The 24,082-nt window shown below is 35.4% G+C and overlaps 2 pseudogenes; one reads left to right on the top strand and one right to left on the bottom strand.

Annotated features, from left to right (window-relative positions):
- Nucleotides 1–13,272: 13,272 nt before the first annotated feature.
- Nucleotides 13,273–16,703, bottom strand: LOC120201291 (annotated as a pseudogene).
- Nucleotides 16,704–16,956: 253 nt separating this feature from the next.
- Nucleotides 16,957–22,096, top strand: LOC120201329 (annotated as a pseudogene).
- The last annotated feature ends 1,986 nt before the right edge of the window (nucleotides 22,097–24,082 follow it).

Genomic DNA, 24,082 nt, shown 5'->3' with positions numbered 1-24,082 from the left:
AATTCAGTCTTCGAATTTTAATTTCTTTTATTTTAGTCCTTCATATTAAAATAATATATTTAGGATAAATTACAGATTTAATCCCTTAATTTTAATAAATAATATTTTAATCCCTAGTTTATATTTTTAATTTATTTGATTCTAATATCCGAATTTTAGATAATTTTATTTTAGTCACCAAATACATAAAATAAGGAAATAACATATTAAATCCCTATAATTTTGATTAATTATGAATTAGATTTTTAATTTTATTTTTATTATAATTTAGTCAATTATTTTATATGTTTTCATTTATTGTTTTTAAATATATTGTTTTAGTAGTATTTGTATTTTTATTTTATTATATTGTTAAATATTTTTATCCATAAATATATAATAAATAGTAATTTTTAAATATTTATTTTTAATATCGAAGAAAAGGACAGTCTTAATACAACTGGATGTCTTATTCTGATATTTTAAAATTAAAAAGTAAACAATATAATTTAAATTAATATTTATCAATATCAAAGAAAGAGCTGTCTTAAGGCACCTAGAAGTTCTTTTCGGATATTTTTAAATAAATAAATATTTTTTATAATAATAGAATTATAAATTAAATATATTTTTGAATTTTTAAAATTTTAATAATAGAGACAATTTATAATTAAAAAGTACCAATTTTGGGCGTTGTAGGGGTGCTAATCCTTCCCTAAACGTAACCGACCACGAATCCCTTTTTATTATTAAAAAGAACGAATTTTGGTTAAAACGCAGATCAATTTATCTTTAACTGATGTTTTCTTAAAAACTCTTTTAAAAGATAATTTTTTAGGTATTCGACCTACCTGATCCAAAAGGCCGATGGCGACTCCCAAATTATTTTCAAAACCATTTATTCACATCAATTTTCTCGCCAAATAAATATTTCGTGCCCGGACGAAAACCGGTTACGACAGCTTGGCGACTCCGCTGGAGACCTGTCAAACTTCAAAATTAATTATAAATTGTCTCTATTAATTAGAAATTAAAAATTCATTTATTTAATTTTTAATTCTTTTCTTTCAAATTTTTATTATTTATTATTTTTATATTAATATTGTTTTTTTTATTCAGGTATTAATTATTTTATTTGTCTGTTAGAGGTTTGAACATTTCTCCTCACACACAACACTTGCATTGCATAACATAAAGCTCTATAATTGAGTTTGTCCCTTTTAAGTGGGAGTGAAAGCGACGTCTTCGTGAGAATTTATTCTCCGTGTTAGACCTAGCAAGTAACTTTCGGGGTTCATATGCTCTATGTCTTCGTGAGAATTTATTCTCCGTGTCAGTCATAGAGAAATGTGTCCCCTCGAATTGAACTCGATCCGCTTAAGTCTGTAATGGACTAGGATTGAGGGTTTGACAGCCCAAGGGGGCATCAACAAGGACAGTTCGAGTACCTTTACTCCTAGAACTGAAAACCTGCATATAATAAACCCTAGAAACTCTCCCAATCTGAAACCATGCCGAAATTTTGTCAGTAGGTATACATAAAGGAGAAATAAACTCTAGCTTTTAATTTATTTCTTTTTCCTGAATAAATGCATGCGAACTAGAAATCATGCGGTTAGGTTAAATTTTCCAAACAAAGCATGGAACTAGAAAGCATGAGGTTAAGATTTATACATTGATAAATAGATTTTTTTAGTTGGTACTAACTATTCTATTTTTTTTCATGTATATTACATTGCTCTAATCTATTCATATTAATTTCTTTTGTTTGCATTACATGATCATGGCATAATCAAAAGGTGTTAACTTGAAAGATTGTTCATCATATTGGAAAGAAATCGTAAATGGACAAAAAGTTTTATGATCAAACAAAATATGATGCGGCCAAGGAAAGACATCCTGAGGAAACTCCGAGGATCGAGGGAAGTTCTGTATACAGAGAACCGGTTATATTAATACCAAAAGTATTACACAAAGATCCTACCAGATTGATACCAAAAGCAATCTATGGTAAGAGCATCAGTCAGTGCATTCAGAGTAGTGGAGATTTTTATGAAGCTCAAGCATGTTATTTGAAGGACTTGAATGACCAAAACAAGAAATTGAGCACAGAGATGAAAACCATGCATGAAGATTTTCAGAAGATCAGTCAAGCCTTTCAAAATGCTGGTCTAGGAAGTACCCCAGAAGAGTGGATAACAGGGGTCACCAAGCTGAAAAAGAGCTGCAACATATATGAAGATCTTGTTCAAGAACTTCTTGGACAGAAAGGATCTCTTACAAGGGAAAATGAGCAACTCCGAGAAATAACACAGAAGATGAAAGAGAATGTCATGGAAGAAGTTGCAGTCCAGACAAATAATATGGTTTTTAAATGATAAATTTAGCTGACTTTACAAGGAGATGAAGCAGACTGAAGACTCAACTTTTGAGCATAAATGGAAACTAACTGGGCTTTGGAGAAGTTAGAAGTGAAAGATATCCCTATATGTAAAGTTTTGTTTGATGTACCGAAACTTTTGTGTTCAATGAAATCTGTTCTAAGATAATCACTCTTGAGTAAACACCTTTTCATACATGCATTTGCATTTTGCATCTTTGCATTTTTCATTGTGCATTTATACTTTTATATTTGTTTTTGTACTATACAATTTGCATTTTTATTGTTACATTCACATATTTACATTTGAATTTGCATTTGCATTTTTACGTTTGTATTTACATTTTCATTTTTACATAATTACATTTGGTTTTAAACTATTTTACATACATTTAAACATGAGAGTAATTCGTGGAGAATTCCATGATAGAATTTCTGAAATCAAAGTGGAGCTAACTTGGTCTTCCTAAACAAGGATAAGAACCATGAATGAGATTTTAGCAAGGGTTGGTAGAATTGAGAAACTACAAGAGCAACTTATCAAGACTCAACAAGAGATGATTGATCAAGTAAAAAATCCCATAATGATTCAAAAGAGCAAATGACAAAACTGATGGACCTGATAAATGTTGTACTCCATGGAGAGAAACCCTTAAAGGATCCCACTGTGAAGGCTATGAATAAGGTTTTGAATGATAATGATGAGTTCGATGTGATAGTGTCTGATGATCAAGAACCTATTAAAGAGCATGGTAATTCAATACAGATTCAAGATTTGGTCTCAAGGGGCAATCTAAGGAGTCTGGTGAACACTACCCCAGTTATAGCTGAAATGAGCATTCAGAACCCCCTCGATAACATGAGAGCATTCATTCGGTCAGAACGATCAAAGAAAGTGATAGCCTCGCGAGTGAGAAAAACTCTGAAGGTGTTTCAAGAATCTATCTCAGACCTGTACCCTCATTTGGTTAAAGGTCACTACATTACACCAAGATTGGTGAAGGTGTCACCAAAGCCTTATGCCCATTGCTATGATCAAAATAGCTTCTGTAATTTTCACTTGGGAGTATCTGGACATTCAACATGGAATTGTTGGTCACTGTTAAAGGAAATAGAGACGCTCGTTGACAAGGGAGTCTTGACACAAGAAACGATCAAGAAATGGGGAGCAAATAAGGATAAAGATCCTGGGCCAAGTACATACCCAACAATAGAGGAGTGATGAGTCATGATAAATAAATAAGTGGAAGTGTTATCTACCACTATAGTACTTTTTTATTTTCAGCATCTTGTTTGAACTTGTTTTTTTGTTTCTTTCTCCGCCTTTTGTGCAATAAATAAATATGTGTTTCTTTTATGGTTATGAGCAAAGAATCAAGTTTTAATCTTGAGATTATTGAGTATCAAGTAGATTAAATATTCTTTTAAATTTGCAAGAGTTATAGATCTATTGGCAAGTGATAAAATTATATCTTCCATATCCCATCCAACACCAATTACTCGACCTTTACCAAAACCAAATCCTGACACTACATTTATCTGAGATTCTGAAGAAATGTCTCTACCTGTTTTTGAGATACAAACTCTAGATGTTTACCTTTTCGGGTATAGTTGATTGATGATACTACATTCCACCATATACATGACTTCAAAAAGTCACACATTTGTCTTTTCGAACACAAAACCATCATAAACCAAAAGACCTCAAAAGAACCAAACTTTCAATTATTCGTGAATTTTACTGCAAGAAGAGACGAGATGAGGCATCATGGACCAACTCATTGATGATAATTTCGAGTGATTAGGGGCATACTCAAAGAAGAAGGGGAAAGTGATTGATTGAAATAAATATATCATGCATTAATTACATTTTTTCATGTAAATAAAGTTAATCTTGAATATTCATCCCCCTGTGGATACCTCTTTTTACAAAGGTTTTTGTGTATGAGATGATGAACGGCATTGTTTCATTTATCCTTTAATATATATATATATATATATCCTTTGTTGTCCCCATTTGAGCCTGAATAATTTTTCTTCTAATTCAACCCTAACCAAGGATCACCCTCTACATTGGGGGGCAAGGTAAAGGATATTGGCTCACAAGAATAAAGATTGTCAATACAGTTTTATTACGAAGACAAATTTCCATGAAGTCATGAAAGTTTTGAACTACAAAGTATGTCAAATACAGAGTGCTTGAAGATCAATCCAATCAAGAATAATGGAAAACCTCCAAAATGCAAAAGGAAAAAGAGGTGCTCAAAGCAATTGAAGTATTATACTCATCCAGCAAAGAAAGAAGAAGAAGAAAAAAAAAAAGGAAAATCGAATAAAGATGGGTGATTTATTGAGCCTCAAGTTACAAGGTTGATCAAGTACAAACAAGAAGAGCAAGAAATGCTGGAGATATGAGAAAATGGAAATGAATCCAAAATTTGGCACTCTAGAGGGATCCAGTTGATGGAAAATTCCTCAGCAAGGCAGATCTAAGTCAAACAAAACAAGATTGACGGCATCAGAATGAATTGATCCTTGGTTTGATGACCCTTAAACACTTATTTGGGCCTTTTTATCCCTTTCTTTCGTAACCACAAGCCATGGCCTACGTTACGTACCTGAAAAGTCCATTCTAATCATACATGGGTTTCTAAGTAAAGATGATATCTTTAGAATTCATTCCGCCTTCCAGATTGATTTTATTTGCAAAAATTAGTTTTTAAAATCTTTAATGCATGATATGAAAAATGATAAAGGTGGGTTCAAGATATAAATTTTTAAATAACATCTTGAAACCAAAGGATGATTCGAGTTGAAAACCTGAAAAGGCGGCTCGAATATTGAATGGTGCAACAATGACATAAGAGACGATCTTAAGCTCTTAATAAGCACACACATCTCAAAAACGTTCCTGAGATTCTGGAAACGAGAAGCATCTCTACAAGATGAGCATAACAACCATTTCTTCAAGTTAGTGGAAGCCCGAAGCGACATACTGAACCAACTTGAAAGAACATACTTTACCAAAATCAACCTACACCTCAATCAGTCAATAATTTTGACACTTGCCATAGGACTATGATTTTTGAATGATTTAAAAGTGTAGTTGATTTATTTGATATTCATTAAACTCCTTGTTTATGATTCGATTATATTGTGAACCTGAAAGGGGTAATACTTTGCAAAATTCTTTCATTCTTCAATAAAGAAAGGAGAAAAAACATTTTCAAACAGTACAGTCTCAAATGAGGAAGGTCCTTAAAGCAATTGTTGCTTATTCTACCTCTGTTGTAGAAAAAGAATGAACGAAGCCAGAATAATGAAGCACTTCACATTTTTTAAGGCAAGTGGTCCAAGAAGCCAGAAAGTCTGGAGAATTGAACTTGTGACACTCTCCTATGACATTATTAGCAGCTCATCAAGAAAGATCGTTATCTCATACTGAGGGCAATAAGGATCACCAGACAGATTATTTTCTCCAACCATCAATTCATGTTATCTAGAAGATTACATTATAGAACCATGAACAAGTCACTACCTGCACTCTGGTTATACCGTGATGCTGGCTCAAGTCTTGATACATCATTGCTACTTCTTCTATGCCGATCACTTTCTTTGTCAAGATGATACCCATTATGTCCTTCAGAAGATTGCTGAATTTGAATTTGAGGACTTAGGCACAGAATAAGATATTGGAACAGATTCTACACTTGTATGCTGTACAGGATTCCAAAAGTTGAGATAACCAGTTTTACCATCAACTAAACCTTTCCATAGTTAAGGAAGAGTGAGATATGGCAGTGTGTATTTTGGAGCAGCAGAAGAGACAGCTGTCGTAGCATCATTACAAGAAAATGCACCAACAAAAATCTTCTAGTTAATCATGATGATGTTTATGCTTCCGGTAAGATTGTTACACGGGATGCTACCGACAACAAGGTCGAATCCGCCAAATCTATTCATCAATTGCTCCAACCGATCACCATTCAGTTCTTACACCTCTGTTTTCAAAGATATACTAGACAATAGAAGGCGATCTTTGCAGCACTGATTCCAGCAAAAAGAAACAAGACATTGATATCACTGGGAAACATGTCTCTAAACAGATCCTTATGTATGGTTTTTAAGGAACCTAGAAGTATTTCCACCTCATCAGTTCAAGTGGAGCAACTTTATTCCTTCCAACCCATACTAGATTCCATTTTCAGCACTCATTAAGAACATACTTCTGGACACTCTAAGGTGGCTCATTGTCATAAGCTTCAAGAACCTTACAGATCCTTTCTGTTAATTTGGCACTTCCTGTACTGTTTATAAACAGTTCAACTTTGTTTTTGGATTCCAAGAAGGCCATCATTTCTTTGTCAATGGAAAAGCATCAGCACATGGAGGAAGCAGAATAAGAGAAACTCTGTTCTTAATTGGCAGATTATGAATATAGCATATTTTCAGTGTGACAGCATGAAAATGCTTCGAATCTACAAATTCTGGCTTTACATCGAATAAGTACTGTGATATCCCAGTCCAAACATTAAATGGAACAAATGAATGTGCTCATAGCATCTTCTGGAAGTGTTCTTTGAGTTATCTGATCTGGTTTGGCAAACCAATCATTGAATTTGGAAGATGAATGTGCTCATAGCATCTTCTGGAAGTGTTCTTTGAGTTATCTGATCTGGTTTGGCAAACCAATCATTGAATTTAGAGATGAATTTGTTCATAGCATCTTCTGGAAGTGTTCTTTGAGTTATCTAATCTGGTTGGACAGAACCAATCATTGAATTTGGAAGATGAATTTGCTCATAGTAGAAATAAGGAGACTCAATAGCATCTTCTGGAAGTGTTCTTTGAGTTATCTGATCTGATTTGGTAGGAACCCCATAACCGATCATTGGAATTGAAAGATGAACTGCATGATCATCTTCATTAAGAAGCTTCTTTTCAAGCTTCCTCTGCTTCTTCCTTTTCCACAAATCATAGCCCAAGTTTTGCCTTTGCTTGTAATTGGGATCATTGCATAATGGCTTCCTATCTTCTACCATAAGAAGTACGTCAGTAACCTTAGCCATTTGATCAGCACATATAAAATCTGTCAATTCTGCAATTGATGAATCTGAACCACATCTCTCCATGGTTATTGAAGTTTCAGCCTCTGAGAATCCCATTTTTGTCAAGTATAACAATTTACTCTCCTCATCAGAATCAGAATTCATGATTTCCTCGATATCAGAAGAACTATCAATATATGTGAAATCATCCTGAAAGATCGCTTCATAATCAGATGAGTTATTATCAGAATTAACATGTTGCATGGAAAAGTATATTTCAGAGATGGCTTTCACTGAAAGATGATAAGCCACTATGTCAGCCTGGAACGGATTACCAAACTATTTTCACTGCTCTGTCTGACTAAATCCCTCCAGATACAGAAAAGGGTCACCTCATTCAGAAGATACATATCTCAGACGTTTCTGTCAGAATGATTGAATACTTCTTAAGTTTGTGACAACATGAAGAAATTTCAGTTACTTGATAACACTACTGTTTAGTGACACCAGAATGAGAGTATTCAAGATAAATAGATTTGGGACACGAATAAAGCTACAAGTACCTACAACAATCAATGTCAAAATTGGACCTCGTGGGATCATGACATTCCAGTCAAACAGAGATTGAGAGTGAATCAGATATATCTAGAGGGACATCTTGAGGGCCCATTTCAACCAGAAATAGAATATTGGGGCATTTTGAAGGCTCACAGCAATATGAATATTTGGGCATTCTTGTAGGCTCATCTTAACAAGAAGCAATATTGGGACATTTTAGAGCTCACTTCAGACAGATCCATGTGGTGTATTTTGAAGACTCATATTAACAAGAAGCAAATATTGGGGCATGCTGAAAACCCTTTTCAAACAGAATCAGAAATGTTGAAATATTCTGAATATTTATCAGCAAAATGCTGGGGCATGCTGAAAACCCATTTCAATCAGAATCAGAACTGTTGATGCATTTTGAACACTTGTATTAGCCAATATGGGGCATGCTGAAGGCCTATATCATCCTGTGTCAAGATCATTGACTTGAAAAAATATTTCCAATGAGACAGAAAGGTGTGAAGAATGAAAATGGTAAAACAGTGACAGTCGAACTGACTATACATAATTGCTTCGTTCATCAGGCAGTTACATTATGATCATGTTGTTGAACAAATGTTACTCAGCAAGTATGTTTTCAAAAACCTAATATTCTTAACCGTATGACAGTGTGTTCTTTGATAAACTACATTACGGTTGCATAAATAAAGATGATCCTCAGGCAGACTACTCGATCCAGGTTTCAGTTCCTTAAGATTTCAGCATTGAATTTGGCCTTCTGTGTGTCGGTGATAATTGAAAATATTTCTTTGAGATTCCTAGCAAATAGTTTCAACTATACTATTGAGATTATGAAGCTGTTTTTCACATCAGTTTTTGCTTCCTTGATGACATTGAAAAGGGAGACTCGACTCTCACTTATATTACTGTTATTCCCGTTGTTATTGGGATCATCATTGCTAGCCAGGGTGAACTGGGTTTTCATCTATTTTGGTTTTATCATGGGTGTTTCATCCCCAGCGGCAAGAATTCCATGAACCTCTTCCTGTACATGGCCCCTATAGCTGATATGTTTCTAAATCTTACAACGCTCATTACAGAAGAAAACGTGATCTGTATCACACTTTGCCTCTGCCCGAGATGATATCAAGATCAGTTGGTGTCTCTTCTTCAATTTAGCACTAGCATATCTTGTGGATTTGACTAATTTTTTGGTCATACCAACATCACACTTGAATCCCCATGGAGTTTTGTTTTCAAATGGTCTTGTGACATTATACAAAAGTTTTAAACACTATGCAAAGAAGTTTCTTGACCGGCAATCCAAGCAGAAGCCACATGAGATGATGAATGTGTTGTCAAATGTTTTATGAACCAGTGATTATGGTGTTGAACCAGTGTTGCAATCATATGGTTTCCATTTATTGACCCAAGATGAATTTTGTCTTCTTCAACTTCAAGATTAAAAGTGAAATATAATGAAGACTTCTTTCCACAGAAGGGAGATGAAAATTTTGACAACAAGAAACTAGTGGAGCCAACTAAGGTTGAACGACAAGTCGTTGCTAAGCATCTCGACATGATATGGTCCAAGTTGCCTTATTCGAAATCTGATTATATGTGGAGACATGAAAGGAATTGGAATAAATCTTCCTTGTGATATGTTTCAAGAGTCAAATTAGAACAGGCTCTACTCTCCTAATTAATCCCTGCTGAGTCAGGCATATCTACATCTACACTCTTCAAAGATGATAGATTCTCTTTTCAAAGATGACAGATTCTCTTTTCAAAGATGAAAACTTTATGGGATTTCTACACAAGTCCAAACAAATAAAGTTGGTTTTATCCAAGACAAGATGGGGCATCAAAGTCATAGCTCTGACTATAGCAAGAGTTCCACAAGTGAAACAATTCTTCTGATACTTTCATGAAGCAAAGAAGACATAAAGATACAAGTTGATCAGATGGTTCTTCAGAAATGCAAGCTGATAGCATAAGTTGCTACACTGATATCCAGAGGTGACCCTGGAATGATGAAGAGGGGAAAATAGAGTTCACCATTGACATTTGCAAAATAGGAGCATTTTCATTCATTTATCCATGTTAAAATTTGACAGGAATTTCAAAGATTTTAGCAAAGATATAAATTCATCATTTGATGGATCATCATTACCAGTTAGAGTTCATAATGAGAAGAACTCATTTGAAGAAGAAGAACTTGTTCAACTTTTTGCTTAAATTCATCACCGGTGGATCAGCAGTGTCAGTTAGAGTTCATAATGAGAAGAACTCATCTGAAGAGGAAGAAGAAATTCATAATGAGAAGAATTTGTTCAACCTTTTCCCTGAATTCATTACTTGATGAATTATCTTTTCCAGAGGAAGTTCATAATGAGAAGAACTTATCTGAAGAGGAAGAAGAAGTTCATAATGAGAAGAACTTGTTTAACCTTTTGCTCAAATTCATCACTTGATGGATTAACATTTCCAGAGAAAGTTCATAATGAGAAGAACTTATCTGAAGAGGAAGAAGAAGTTCATAATGAGAAGAACTTGTTTAACCTTTTGCTTGAATTCATCACTTGATGGATTATCATTGCCAGAGAAGGTTCATAATGAGAAGAACTCATCTGAAGAATGAAGAAGAAATTCATAATGAGAAGAATTTGTTCAACCTTTTGCTCAAATCCATCATTTGATGGATCAACATTGCCAGGTAGAGTTCATAATGAGAAGAACTCTTCATCTGAAGAAGGAAGAAGAAGTTCATAATGAGAAGAACTTGTTCAACTTTTTGCTTAAATTCATCATTTGATGGATCAGCTTTTCCAGAGAAAGTTCATAATGAGAAGAAGGAAGAAGAAGTTCATAATGAGAAGAATTTGTTCAACCTTTTGTTTGAATTCATCACTTGATGGATTATCATTGCCAGAGAAGGTTCATAATGAGAAGAACTCATCTGAAGAAGGAAGAAGAAATTCATAATGAGAAGAATTTGTTCAACCTTTTGTTTGAATTCATCACTTGATGGATTATCATTGCCAGAGAAGGTTCATAATGAGAAGAACTCATCTGAATAAAGAAGAAGAAATTCATAATGAGAAGAATTTGTTCAACCTTTTGTTTGAATTCATCACTTGATGGATTATCATTGCCAGAGAAAGTTCATAATGAGAAGAATTTGTTCAACCTTTTGCTTGAATTCATCATTTGATGGATCAACATTGCCAGGTAGAGTTCATAATGAGAAGAACTCGTCATCTGAAGAAGGAGGAAGAAGTTCATAATGAGAAGAACTCATCAAGAGCTTATTCAACCTTTTGAATGACTCTATCACAGAAAAAAGGAGGTCATCATCATCCCCAGCAGAAAGTTCATAATGAGAGGAACTCATCTGGAGAGAGAAGAATTTATTCAATATCTCCATGGTGACTGTGATGACATGGTGGTGATAATTAAGGTACGTACCAACTAGAATATGATGATATTATTTATTCTACTGCTTTTATGGAGATCAAGATACGTCAAAATATCCTTTCGATGATAATTCAGGTTTGTATAGAACAAATGCATCACAAAGAGAAGCGATGATGATTGACAACTCATAGGAGAATGGAAGAACACTTTTATGATTCATTTACAGACTCATCAAATAATTCAGCTACAAATGATAATAAAATTAGTGAATCATCTCATGGTTCTCATTCTTACCAACCAAATTCATGTTATCGACCTTGAACAAATCCAAGTTATGAATTTTTTTGTCATCATTTATCATACAACATGTTTTCCTACCAATGGTATCTTATGATGCACATAATGTGATGACTTCTTCACATGGAATAGAATGAATCAAAACTAAGACAAACGAATATGAAAATATTTTAGATCCACCACAATTCATTTTGGCGGTGAACTGTAAGATATAAATTTTTATATTTGCAGTTTTGTATTTTTTTTTCTAAGTTATGTAAAATGAATTTTTATGTTAAATATAAAAAAATTGATGTAATTTTAGTGATATTGTTATATGTTATTCATTTACATTAAATTGTTATTACCCAATCCATTATCCATTATGATAGCAATTATATGGTTTATATTTGTTTTTAATAAATTTTATCTATGAAATTAATATTTTATTTTCAAAATAAATTTAAAAGAGTATATTAATATTAGTATATTAAAGATAACTTTAAAATGTACAAATATAATATTTTAGACGTATTGTGATTTTTGAGGGAGAGATCACGCCCCGCGACAGCCGCAACATGTTATGTAACATCTGCATCCGCAACCGCATCTGCAGCAAAATCCGCAACCTCAATTTAATACTATGGATATGCGTGCTGTAGTTCAACACCTTCTGGGGAAAATCGTGTCGTAAGTGCGATTCTCGGACGTAGTAAAGGTGAGCACCCCAATTGAGGTCTGTCGATCAGCGTTTTTCTACTGCGATTTCGATTCGGCTAACAAGTTTTCAAACGAATACTACCATGCAATTGTTATGCAACTGAGATAATGTAATGCAGGGGCTTGTGCGGCGCTTCTTTATGCTTCAAGTATCATGATATCCGTATAGTTTGAATGTTTCCGGCCGCTACAACTTGAGAGAGGCATTGCTGAAATCTGGGAAAAGACTATATGGAAAGGATTAAGAAGGATGGATACATTGATGTTGAATAAGAAAGGTAGCTTGTTCTACTATTGATTCGGTTCCGTTTATATGCTTGATTGTACGAGCACAAATAGGATTGGATGAACTTATGACATTTAGAAGATGAAACAAATTATCAATAATAATATAAAAAAAATACTTCAGTTATATACTTGAAATTTTAGAAAGACAACGATCCCCACAGTCTCTCGTCCATCCCTGCTTGATTGAGAACATTTCTAAGTTTGATTACATTTGCATGTCTAGGAAGTGTTGAATTCTGTGTGACCGAGGAGCTTGATGATTGCTTTGAGAGAGGACATGCGTGAAGCTTGCCGATTGGCAAAGAATGTCGGTAAGAATCTAATATAGAGCCTATTACTTATAGATTTCTTCATATCATTGTTTTTTTATATCAATTTATCAAGTTAATTTTAGATGATATCGGTACATACAGAATTCTGACAGTCCACGGATCTGCCGATAAGATAAATCCCCTTAACGATGCATTGGAGTTTGCCAAAACTATACGTAATCACCTACTATTTATTATAGGAGGAGCTGATCACCGATACACCTCGCATCGAACCGAGTTGACATCGACTGTTGTTAAATTTATAAAGTCGACCTAGAGTAAGACAAGATTGTTCGTTTATGAACTAAAACAGTGTACGAGGCATAGGCTCCTTTTGCTCATAACCTTCATCATCGCCACTGTCGTATGATACTAAATATTCCTCCTCCCAATCTTCCTGGTTCAAATGCAAGCATATTAAATATCAATCAGTGCAGAGAAGCATGACATGTCAAGCTAGGCGAGTTGAACCGAGATTTAAACTCGTAATAGCTGGTATCAAGCTATGTGACTTGAGCTTTTCATTTTTCCTAAATACCCATGTTTAATACATATTCAGACATGAACATGAAGAAGTCTATCGGGCCATTTACCTCTTCAATATCCTCATCTGAAAGTGGAGCTTCGTTCAAACTCAAGTACGGAGTTTTTACTGGATCAACCTCCTTCCCAGCTTTCGTTTCATCCTGGATCAAAACAACATATTGTTATGACAGTAATCTTCAGAAAGTCATCTCTTGTTGATCATCACTATGTGATTTATATAAAATGAATACCAGTTCTGATTTCATTGACGATTTTTTCCTGTAAGTCTGATATGTGAAACTTCAGTGCCTAAAATGCAGGAAGAGATGATGAATGTCCGAAGAACAAATAATTAGTGGGAGAAGAATCATATAAATCATCAAGAGTTCAATATGATTGTTACCTCACATCTCTGAAGTTCAACTGACCGAGCCAATGCCTGTCTTTTCGTCAATAAATTCTTAGGCTTCAATTCACGAGGACGAAAGTAGTTTTTCCCTCGATAGATAATAATAGCATAGCCTTTAGTAGTTTTATCAAGAGATACCAGCACCCCACCACTCTCGGCCTCCAGTGATATTGCGATATGCTTCACTTGGGAAGCTCTCTTTTCACCAGTATCTTTACCTGCTCTCGGTATTTCCAGTGGAGGTACATTTTCTATTGTACCATCATAAACTCCTCGTTTTTCCCAAGAGCAAGTACGGCTTCACACTCAGACCAATCTTCGAAATAACATTCTTTACTCGGCACTCAAGTTTCCAGATCTGTTGGGTGATCTGCGGGGTCCAAATGCTCCTGCACTTTGTCTAAAGCTTTATTGGCCTTTCTCAACTTCCCTTTAGCCTAGGACCACAAAAAGTTAGAAAGACTGCATTAATCAGAAAGTATGTCGTAGTTTTAAAATGTCCAGGAATTTTTTTATCATTTCTTCTTGCATCTCAGCATCTGTAAGTGTAACTTGTATCTGTAACTTACATGAGTTAGTTTCTTCTCGAGATGTCTGACTGTGAGGCCTGTTGAGTCAAAGCTGAATTTCTCTTCATTTCCTCCACTTCATCGGGGCTTGGTTGGTGCCCCCAGCGAGAGGTAGCAGCGGTGGTTTCTGAAAGGGTTCCGGCAACCAAAGGAAGTGTAGAAGCTTTCGCATTAGATCCAACCACCGCCAGGGCCCTTCCTCGTGCTTCCTTCCTCCTCTTGTCGAAGATTTCAGATTTTTTGCATCTCTTTCAATGTCTCCGTAACAACAGGTGGCAAGAAATCATTGCCCCTGTAAAATACAATAAATTCCTTGTTTCTGGAAAGCAATGTCCCCCCTGTCAAATGCTACACATACATAATGCAATAAGCAACAAGTATCTAATGAAGCACCATTTACATAAATAGGTCTTGAAAGCTTGATATGATAGATAGTAACCTCTCACCTTCAGCTCTTCGGCCATTCTTTCATTGCGTGAATGTTGTACTCCTCGTTTGATGGCTATCTTAGCAATAGCACTTCTTTCCCATAACTTAACCATGGCTTGCCAGACCTTGCAGTTCCCTATTTCTTCCTATAACAAAAAAAGAAACAGAATACATCAAGAGAAAAAGATTTGGTGATACAAAGACAATCTCATACATTCATTTACCTAAGGCAAAATGTGGAGGTGTTCTCCTCGCAAGTCTACGGAAAGTAGTCGTTTCACTGTCCTTCAAACATTGTCTTACCCCATAAGGAAGGCGTCTCAATGCTGGTTGATAACCAGGAACAATAGGTGGAAGCAGGTCTGCATCAACAGGCAACGGTTCACGACCTGACCAATCTTTATATTGTGGACCTAACTCATCTAACAAATGGTTGAGTTCACACAAGTCCATGATCTCTTCTTTAGATAGATCCTTTAAATATTCCGAAGGGATGAAGGGCTCCGTGGTCCTACCAGATTCCTTAACTAGAATATTCTCGGTGTTACTAGTTACAACATCCAATGCATTTGTATCAGCCTGATCCTGCCTGGAATACGATTGAACACATTGAAGCTTGTAGGCCATGCCCCTACAACACCACCGAGCCCCCCGATCTCCATATAACCAATCCTCCAGTTCTTTCTGATATAGAAAAGACATAATTCAAATAAGATTGCTAAACTGAACAGCTAGACTCAATTCTGAACAAAATTTACTCTAAAGTAAGATTCGGTTTAGTTTAATAATACTGTCAGATAAGTTCATCCACTAGAAGTATATCAACAAAGACCAGCAATACTACCATAAAAACAGTCTGCAATCAACCATAGAAACAAAACGAATAGAAAGAATGTACAAACTAACCTCCAAAACCTCGTGTTCTTTTCATGTTAAGAGAAAGAGGCTCTTCAAACTTCAAATTGACCACCTTATCCGACTTCCATCTCTCGTGAATGTGCTCAACTAACGCCTGTGTGATCCCGGCAGCTCCGACTTTTGTCCTCTCCACCATCCTCAGTGCAACCTTCCATAGCCTCCGCAATTCATGCTCCGGTATCGTTCTCTGTGTCAGCTTTGTGTTGTTCTTTTTATTTATCTTGTCATCTCCTCCAATTGAACCACCATCCTTACCACTAGTAGAAACCTCAAAATTCTCCCAAGAATCCACCTCATTTAAGCCCTGAACTGTAATTTCTTTGCCTACTGATAATCCAGTCTTTTGCTTATTGAAGTTGATTTCTGCTACTGGAAAATCAATTGGTTTCTCACTAAAACTACTATCTATTTGAGACTCAAATTGTGAACTTTCAGGAACAAAATCAAAACGGGGTTTATCAAATTCACTTCCATGAGACCAAGAAGCAGCAATTACCCGACTCGGCAAAGGGAAACTCACTGGGTCGCTTACTTCAACTCGTGGGTACTTATCACTTTCTGACTCGGATGTGGTCGCCTCGAAAGACAGCTCTTTTTCAACTTCCTCTTCTTCTTCTTCAAGTTCGTTTTGTTCTGCCATGGGAACTTTTCTCAGTGGAAATAATGGGTTTTGAGACCATTTTTGATTAACTTGATCCAAAAAACTTGGCTTAGGTTTCCTCTTCTTCTGTCAACACCAACCTTAATTGTTTTGATGAGAAAAACAACAAGGTTTGAATTTGTGTGCTCTGGAACTGTAATTCTGTTGAAAATGGAATAGTAAAGAGAATGTGAATATGGTGGGAAAATTTGATGAGGCGCTACTGGGGAAGGCGAGAGCGCCATGGCTAAACCCCGCTAAAGAGAAACAGTGTATGTGTTTTTCTTTTCATGTCATAGCAGTGAACAGCGAACGAAATCCAGGCATCATCTTCATCATCTCAAATGTGAATGATCTACTAAGAACATAGCCCAGAGAGTGAAGAACTTTGGGCCCAAACAAGGATGTAATGTAATGAATGTACCTCTCAGACCCAAACTAATAGATCCCTTTTTTTTTTTGGAGATAACAAATAGAGATTGAATATAGTACTTTGGGCAATTTGAGCCTTTTCTGATAAACCCAGTTCCCCTGGCTTCAATCTACGTTTCAGAGCACCACCACTCACGGCGCATCTAGCTTCTCACTCACAACGGTCGCTCTTTGCCTCTCTAATGGCTCCTGCGAGAATTCTACTATGCGGCGACGTTTTAGGCCGTCTCAATCAGCTCTTCAAGCGAGTCTACTCAGTAATTTTCTCTCATTTCATTTTTTAAAAATATATATCCGAATTTCTGTTAGGCTTGTTGTTTTTCATTTTGAGCTGTTGGGAGCTGAAAAGATGATTATATTTTTTTCAGGTGAACAAATCAGCGGGTCCATTCGATGCTCTTTTTTGCGTGGGACAGTTCTTCCCCGACGAACCAGATCGGCTCGATGAATTAATGAGCTACGTTGAAGGCCGGTCCCAAGTTCCTCTTCCAACTTACTTCATCGGGGATTACGGAGTTGGCGCGCCCAAGGTTTTGTCAGCTGTATCGAGGAACTCAGCTAATCAAGGTTTCAAAATGGACGGTTTCAAGGTTTGCGACAATTTGTATTGGTTGAAAGGCAGCGGGAAGTTCACTCTCCATGGTATTTTTTTTAACTACTTTGAATCAGTTTCTGTTTGGATACTGTGAAAGTAGACGAAATTAGGATAGAAAGTGGATGTGCAAATTTCTTCATATCTTTTGTTGTACTATATTTAGGTTTGTCTGTGGCTTACTTATCTGGTAGGCAGTCATCTGGCCAACAGTTTGGAACATATAGTCAAGATGACATTGACACGTTGCGAGCATTCGCCGAAGAACCTGGAATAGTTGATGTCTTTCTAAGATATCCTTTGCTTTGCTAGGTGTGGAAATTTTTCAATTTTTAATTTGTATTCCTTTTAGATTGTTCATCTTGAATTCCTTAATTAGTTTTTACTAATGAATGGCCAAGTGGTGTCACAAATAGAGCTACTGCATCAGATATTCCTTTAGGAATCTCGGATTCTTCTGGCAGTGACTCTACTGTCACCCAATTAGTCACGGAGATCAAACCACGGTATGTGATGTTAGAAGGTTTTGCGATACTTGGTGCATCCAGTTGTCAAAATACACTGTTTTGTGCTTCTTATCAGATTTATGATGCTGTTTTCATGACCATGAACCTTTATTGCTGGCTCTTGTTCAAATTAGTATTTGTGATGCTTCTTATCTCACATAGACTCCAAGTTACTCTCATGAACCCAACTTAATGTTAAAAGCAAATGATTGAGTAGGCATATTAATCCTTATATTCCACGGTCTAAGGCCATATCTAAGTGAGATGTTAGTGTGGTCAAGGGATCGGTGTTTTACTATCAAACGAAAGCTTACCTTAAAACTGTTAGTCATCTTGATCTTGTAAAAGACACAAGTTTGCCATAAGCTCCATATTAAAATATCTCCAATCCTATCATACCCTTCCAGAACAACAATTTCATTCTCAGATACGGTTTGTTGTATACACATCCGTATACATTTGAGAGTGTGTGTAGTGTGCATATCCATGTCTGGTACCGCCTCGTAGTTTTAGCCACTTTTAGGAAGTGACTTTCATTTTTGTGAAATATCTAAAAACATGCCATATGCATTAATGGTTCGTCCCAAGTGCAAAGAAATATTATTGCTGGAAATATTTAGGGAGAAATTGATAGTTATAAGTATTTCTATTAAGGAAAATCAATAGTTGTGTGCCAGTCGACCGAGACATTAAATGTGGCCTTTTTTCGGAGAGGTTTTTCTGGTGAAAGACTATAATGTCCTAGATGCAAGAGTACTGACATTACAATCCTATTGGAATTGTGCTTCTTTATTTAATTTACTGCAACTTAAAAGTGATTTCTTTTCTTTTGCTAATGGTTGTTTTCCCTGTTAGCTATCACATTGCAGGTACTAAGGTGTATTTTATGCTCGTGAACTTATCTAACGTTGATGCTGTACATGTAACTCGGTTCTTAGGTCTTGCTTCTGTTGGGAATAAAGAGAAACTGGTATGACTTCTTATTTCAACTCTTTTTCTCTTTTTTTTTCTACTCATATATACTGAATATTTATTGTATTCAGCAAGACTTTTACCTTTAAACTCTCTTAATCAGCATTAATATGCATTTTGATAATATAAATATCTAAATTGAGGAACATTTAAATTGATAGTACACCTTCACTGGACCTCCTGAAAGCTGTTGTTCTTGTCTACTTGAGTATTTCTTTTCTCTGCTCTGCACTTTCTCCTTTTTAGAAAGTTCTACATTCCCTGCAAGGAAAACACCAGAGGAGAGAAACAGGGAAAGAAGATTCAGAACCATTATTTTCCTCTTGAAGAATTTCTGCGTGATCAAACTATTTTCTATATATCTGATTTTACTTGAGATAATATCCTATCTTGTGAGGACTATCTGAAGCGTTAATTGTTTCCAGCTCTACAAACTAGATTTAGCTGTTAAGCTTTCTGTGATTGTGATTCCTTCATCTGCTCCTCAGAAATTTCTTCATGCACTTTCTCCAACTCCATCGTCGGCCATGTCAGCTGCTGAGATCAGTGCAAAGCCATCAAATACTACCTTATCACCATATACAGTAGTTGACCAAGTGGATCATCATAAAGAAGCCACAAAGAGAGCTAGTGATAATGAACTTGATTCACAATACTGGAGATACGATGTGTCCAACAAACGACAAAGAGTGGGAATGGTGATGCTAATAAAGTTTGTTTTAAATTATATCTTCTGGAACTTGTCCAAGGGGAGAAACAGTGCAACTTTCCACATGATGTTGATGCAAGGGAACAATTTTTGAGAGGCGTTGTCTTGATTTTATTATCAAAGGAAAGTGTGAAAAAGGTCCTGATTGCAATTTTAAGCACAGTTTACAGGATGATGGTGAGAGTTATTCTCGTAGGAAACCTGTATCTAGCATTAGTAAAGCGAACAGGTTAGTTTTTTACTGCCTTCATTTTTCCCTCCTAATTTAACGTGTTGGTAGACCACTGCACATTTTGTTAATCTAGTCACATTTTTAGCAGAAAAATGATTAGCCAACACATGATACTTATAATTGCAGATTGTGTCCCCTTTCATCCTTATTGTAAGATATATAAACCACTAGAGCAATTATCCATTTTTTATGCGAGTACAGATCAAAAGATTGCTGGTTTTGTTTATCAAGCCCGAATGTCGAGTCACATCTGGTAACGAGTATAGGAGAGAATTTCTACTGTGCACTGGCGAAAGGCCCACTTGTCCCAGATCATGTACTGATAATTCCAGTTGAGCATTTGCCAAATACACTTTCTCTACCAGCAGATTGTGAAATTGAGCTTGGCAAACTCCAGAACAGTCTCAAGATGTATTATAAAAACCAGGGGCAAGAAGCAGTGTTCTTTGAGTGGATATCTAAAACGTGGCACCCATGCCAACCTTCAGGTAAAAGATTTCTCTTCTGAACATCATCATGGAGGTACACTTTAAATGTCTAAGAATTGGTGAATTGTTCAGTGCAGCTTTATCTGCTTATGGAGTCTTCATTAGGTACACTTGCAGATGAAGTATTTTTATGGCTCCCAAAATAATAAGCAGTTGTCTTCATCCTTTTTTTAGTATTTCAAGAGTAAATTATAATTACACACATAAAACATTAGGTTACACGGTTTCTCTATGATTGCTTCTTTAATATTGCAGTTACTTTTACAGTTAACTAGTTTTCTTGGCATCTAATATATTCCGGTCCTTTTTGTGTAGGCTGTTCCTGTTCCATCATCCAAAGCAGCTGTTCTTAAAGACATTTTTACTTTGGCAGCTGAAAAGTTGGGTTTTGAATTTGTTACCAAAAAATGTAAGCTATATTACATTTGAACAAGTTTGGTGCATATATGTTGATAACATTGCCTTCAAAATATGGATTTTTATGCAAGACTGGTCTGTCCCTAAGGGATACTGAATATAGTTTCAGTTCTAATCCTCAAATTCATCCCCCCACTCCCTTTACGTTCCTCTGAATCTTTATGCTCATGTTTCTTATGCAGTCAACAATAATTCCGAGGGCAGAAAATGGTTGCGGACACAATTTGATAAGAATGTTAGCTGCTTCTATGTGGAGCTCCCTGATGGTTCAATCCTATTACATTTGGTTGAAGAGAATGAGAAGTTTCCTGCCCAATTTGGACGTGAGGTAAAATTCTTAATTTCTCTTTTGAACGTGGTGGTGGTGCTGCTGCCTATTTGTACCTGGGCACGGAGCCTGCTTACTAAATTGAAACCTGAGTAAAAGAATTCTGCATTTCATTGCTGAACAAGATGCTTCGAATTCTTTCCTTATTTCAATTTCATAAATGACTGGCATAGCTTCTTATGAAATATGTCAACTGTAACATGGAATTAAAGAAAAAAAGTAATTATGAGAAGTTTTCTGTTGTTATTTTGGAAAAAGGAAAAATCATTTTTGTTCATATAGCTTCTTCAGTGACATTCATTTAGGAAATGGGTATCTTCGAAGTCGCACCATAGGCTTAACATTGTTTTCCAGAAAGGTATTTTAGGGTCCTGTTGAGGAATAAGCAGTCACTCTTGAGCAGAATCTTGTGTTATGAATATTCAAGTTACTCGAGACTTGTTCATATAAGTGTGAAGGGTAGTAATAATGAAGTCAGTGAACATAGTTTAATATCCATAGCTAATGCTTATGGGGTGATCTCTAGAAAAGGAAGTGATGGGTGTGAAATTTTGTTCAGGTTGTGGCTGGCCTATTAAACATGGCTGATAGGGCTGATTGGAGGAATTGTACCATCAGCAAAGAAGAGGAGACCAAGCTGACAGAAAATTTCAAAAAACGGTTTCAGGTATTTGATCCGAACCAATGAAATTTCAAAGGGATACAATGATTAGGAAGTTCCTAATCAGCTTAGAAGGATGTTGGATCCGTGCGGATTCTCCGGCTATGCTCGTATGCTGCGGAGGCTCCTCCCCAGGTCTTGCTTTAGTTTGATGCAATGTCCTTAAATTTGTTTAGGTCCAAATTGCCAGAGTTGAACATTTTATCAGAAACTTGCTACCGTTATCTATATAATAATAACAATTGCCTCTTATCTCAATAATCTGGCCATATCAAGCTATCTTGCTTTGGAATTTGTGGAGAATGGGTCCAAAATTTTCAGTCCTCTCATGTAACTTATCAATATTGATTCTCCAGGGATACTTTTAGCATGTATAAAAATGAGTTAAGCTCCCATCCATTATATTTTTATATATGTATTGTTCGTTTATGTTCACAAATAAAATCATTTATATTCAATAAAAGTTTATGTTCATAAATAAAATCGTTTATATTCAATAAAAGTTTTGTATATACTTCAACAACAATCACACAAGGGTCGTCCTTCAATGTTTTCATTTATATATATCATATAGTTTAACAAATTATAGAAAATTATCGTAGTCAAAAGGTTTAACAAATACGATTTAAATTTGAGTAGTTATATTGATTAAGAGTGTTATTAATAGATTAAAAAAATCTATATAAATATCACACTGCAATCATTCCATCCTATTAAAAAAACTTATTTATATTAAAGTTAGGGTAAACTATACTAGATGTCACTCAAGTTTTTCACCGACTCGTTTATACCACTAAACTTTCAATTTTATTAATTATAACATTGAATTTTGATTTTCACTTTAATTATATCACTACGTCGTTAAATCGTTAATTACAAGAGACATGGCTAACGGGACTGTCACACCAATTATAGCACTGAAATTTTGTTCAGGTTGTGGATGGCCTATTGAACATGACCCATAGGGCTGATTGGAGGAATTGTACTATCAACAAAGAAGAGGAGACCAAGCTAACAATAAAATTTAAAAAAATGATTGTATTTTATCTGAACCGATAGGGTAAACTATGCTCGTGTTTGGGAGTGTAAACTGCGGAGTCTCCTCGAATTTTCTTCTAATTTGATGCAGTGTCTTTAAATTTGTTCGGTGCCCATATGATAGTCAGGTCAACGATCATTAGTTATGTCATTGTATTGTTAATAGTTTAATGATAGAGTGATATAATTAAAACGAAAATAAATTTTAATATTATAATTAATAAAATTAAAAGTTTAATGGTATAGATGAGTAAACAAGCAAAGTAAAGTGGTATTTGACATAATTTACTCTTAAAGTTACTATAACAAAATCAACATAAAATCCACCTAATAGTAATTCAATAATTTCTATTAGGTGATTGTAAGGTAATATATGTTCGAAAGATTCTTAATTATTTAACAATGCACGTTTAAACACTCCTAAAAAATAATATGCTCAAACTCAAAATCTCTAAAGATAACATGATCTTTAGGCTGTCTCCTTACCATGATCTTTTATAATATCACTCGATTCCCGATCCATAACACAATACTTAGTTTACGTTACATGTTGATTCTCGGAGTTGTGGTCCGTGTACCCTATGTTTCATTGTTGTAACTGAACTTGTTTCACAACACTTTTTCAGCGAAAGTGAAGGTTCATTTCAGGTTGGTGGCTTTTACCGGGAAGCTGATGATATTCGTGCCGTAGTTCAACACTTCTCCGTGGAAAATCATGTCGTAAGTGCGATTCTCGATCATAGTAGAGGTGAGTACCCCAACTGTTTCCGACGTGAAATTTTATGAACTAGTTAAGCATCAAGATATCCTTAGTAAGTCGGTCCATCGGCGTTTTTCTACTGTGATTTTGATCTACTTAATCCGTCGATCGGAGATAATGTAATGCAGGGGGAAGTGTGGTGCTCCTTTATGCTTCAGAGTACCATGATATACGTATAGTTGTAAATGTTTCCGGCTGCTAAGAGCCCAAGAGCGGCCTTGCAGAAATCTTGGAAGAGAACTATATGAAAAGAATTAAGAAGGATGGATACATCGATATCAAGAATAAGACAGGTAATTTGTTGATTTAGCTTCCTAACTGCGTTTGATCCTACGTGTTCGTTTTCTTCATGTCTACGTATCAATCGAAATGACAGTGAATCTAGAAAAAAATTTACATTAAATATATATATTAATCACACATATATTTTGTATTTAGACGAACACAATTAAAATTTCAGGATGAGTACAATCAATAAAATAAATAATT

The sequence above is a fragment of the Hibiscus syriacus genome, unplaced genomic scaffold (genome assembly GCF_006381635.1).
Source record: "Hibiscus syriacus cultivar Baekdansim isolate YM2019G1 unplaced genomic scaffold, ASM638163v2 tig00007179_pilon, whole genome shotgun sequence".
Classification (NCBI taxonomy): Eukaryota; Viridiplantae; Streptophyta; class Magnoliopsida; order Malvales; family Malvaceae; genus Hibiscus; species Hibiscus syriacus.
The sequence above is the reverse complement of the archived record's forward strand: the minus strand, read 5'-3'. Positions and strand labels throughout refer to the sequence as shown.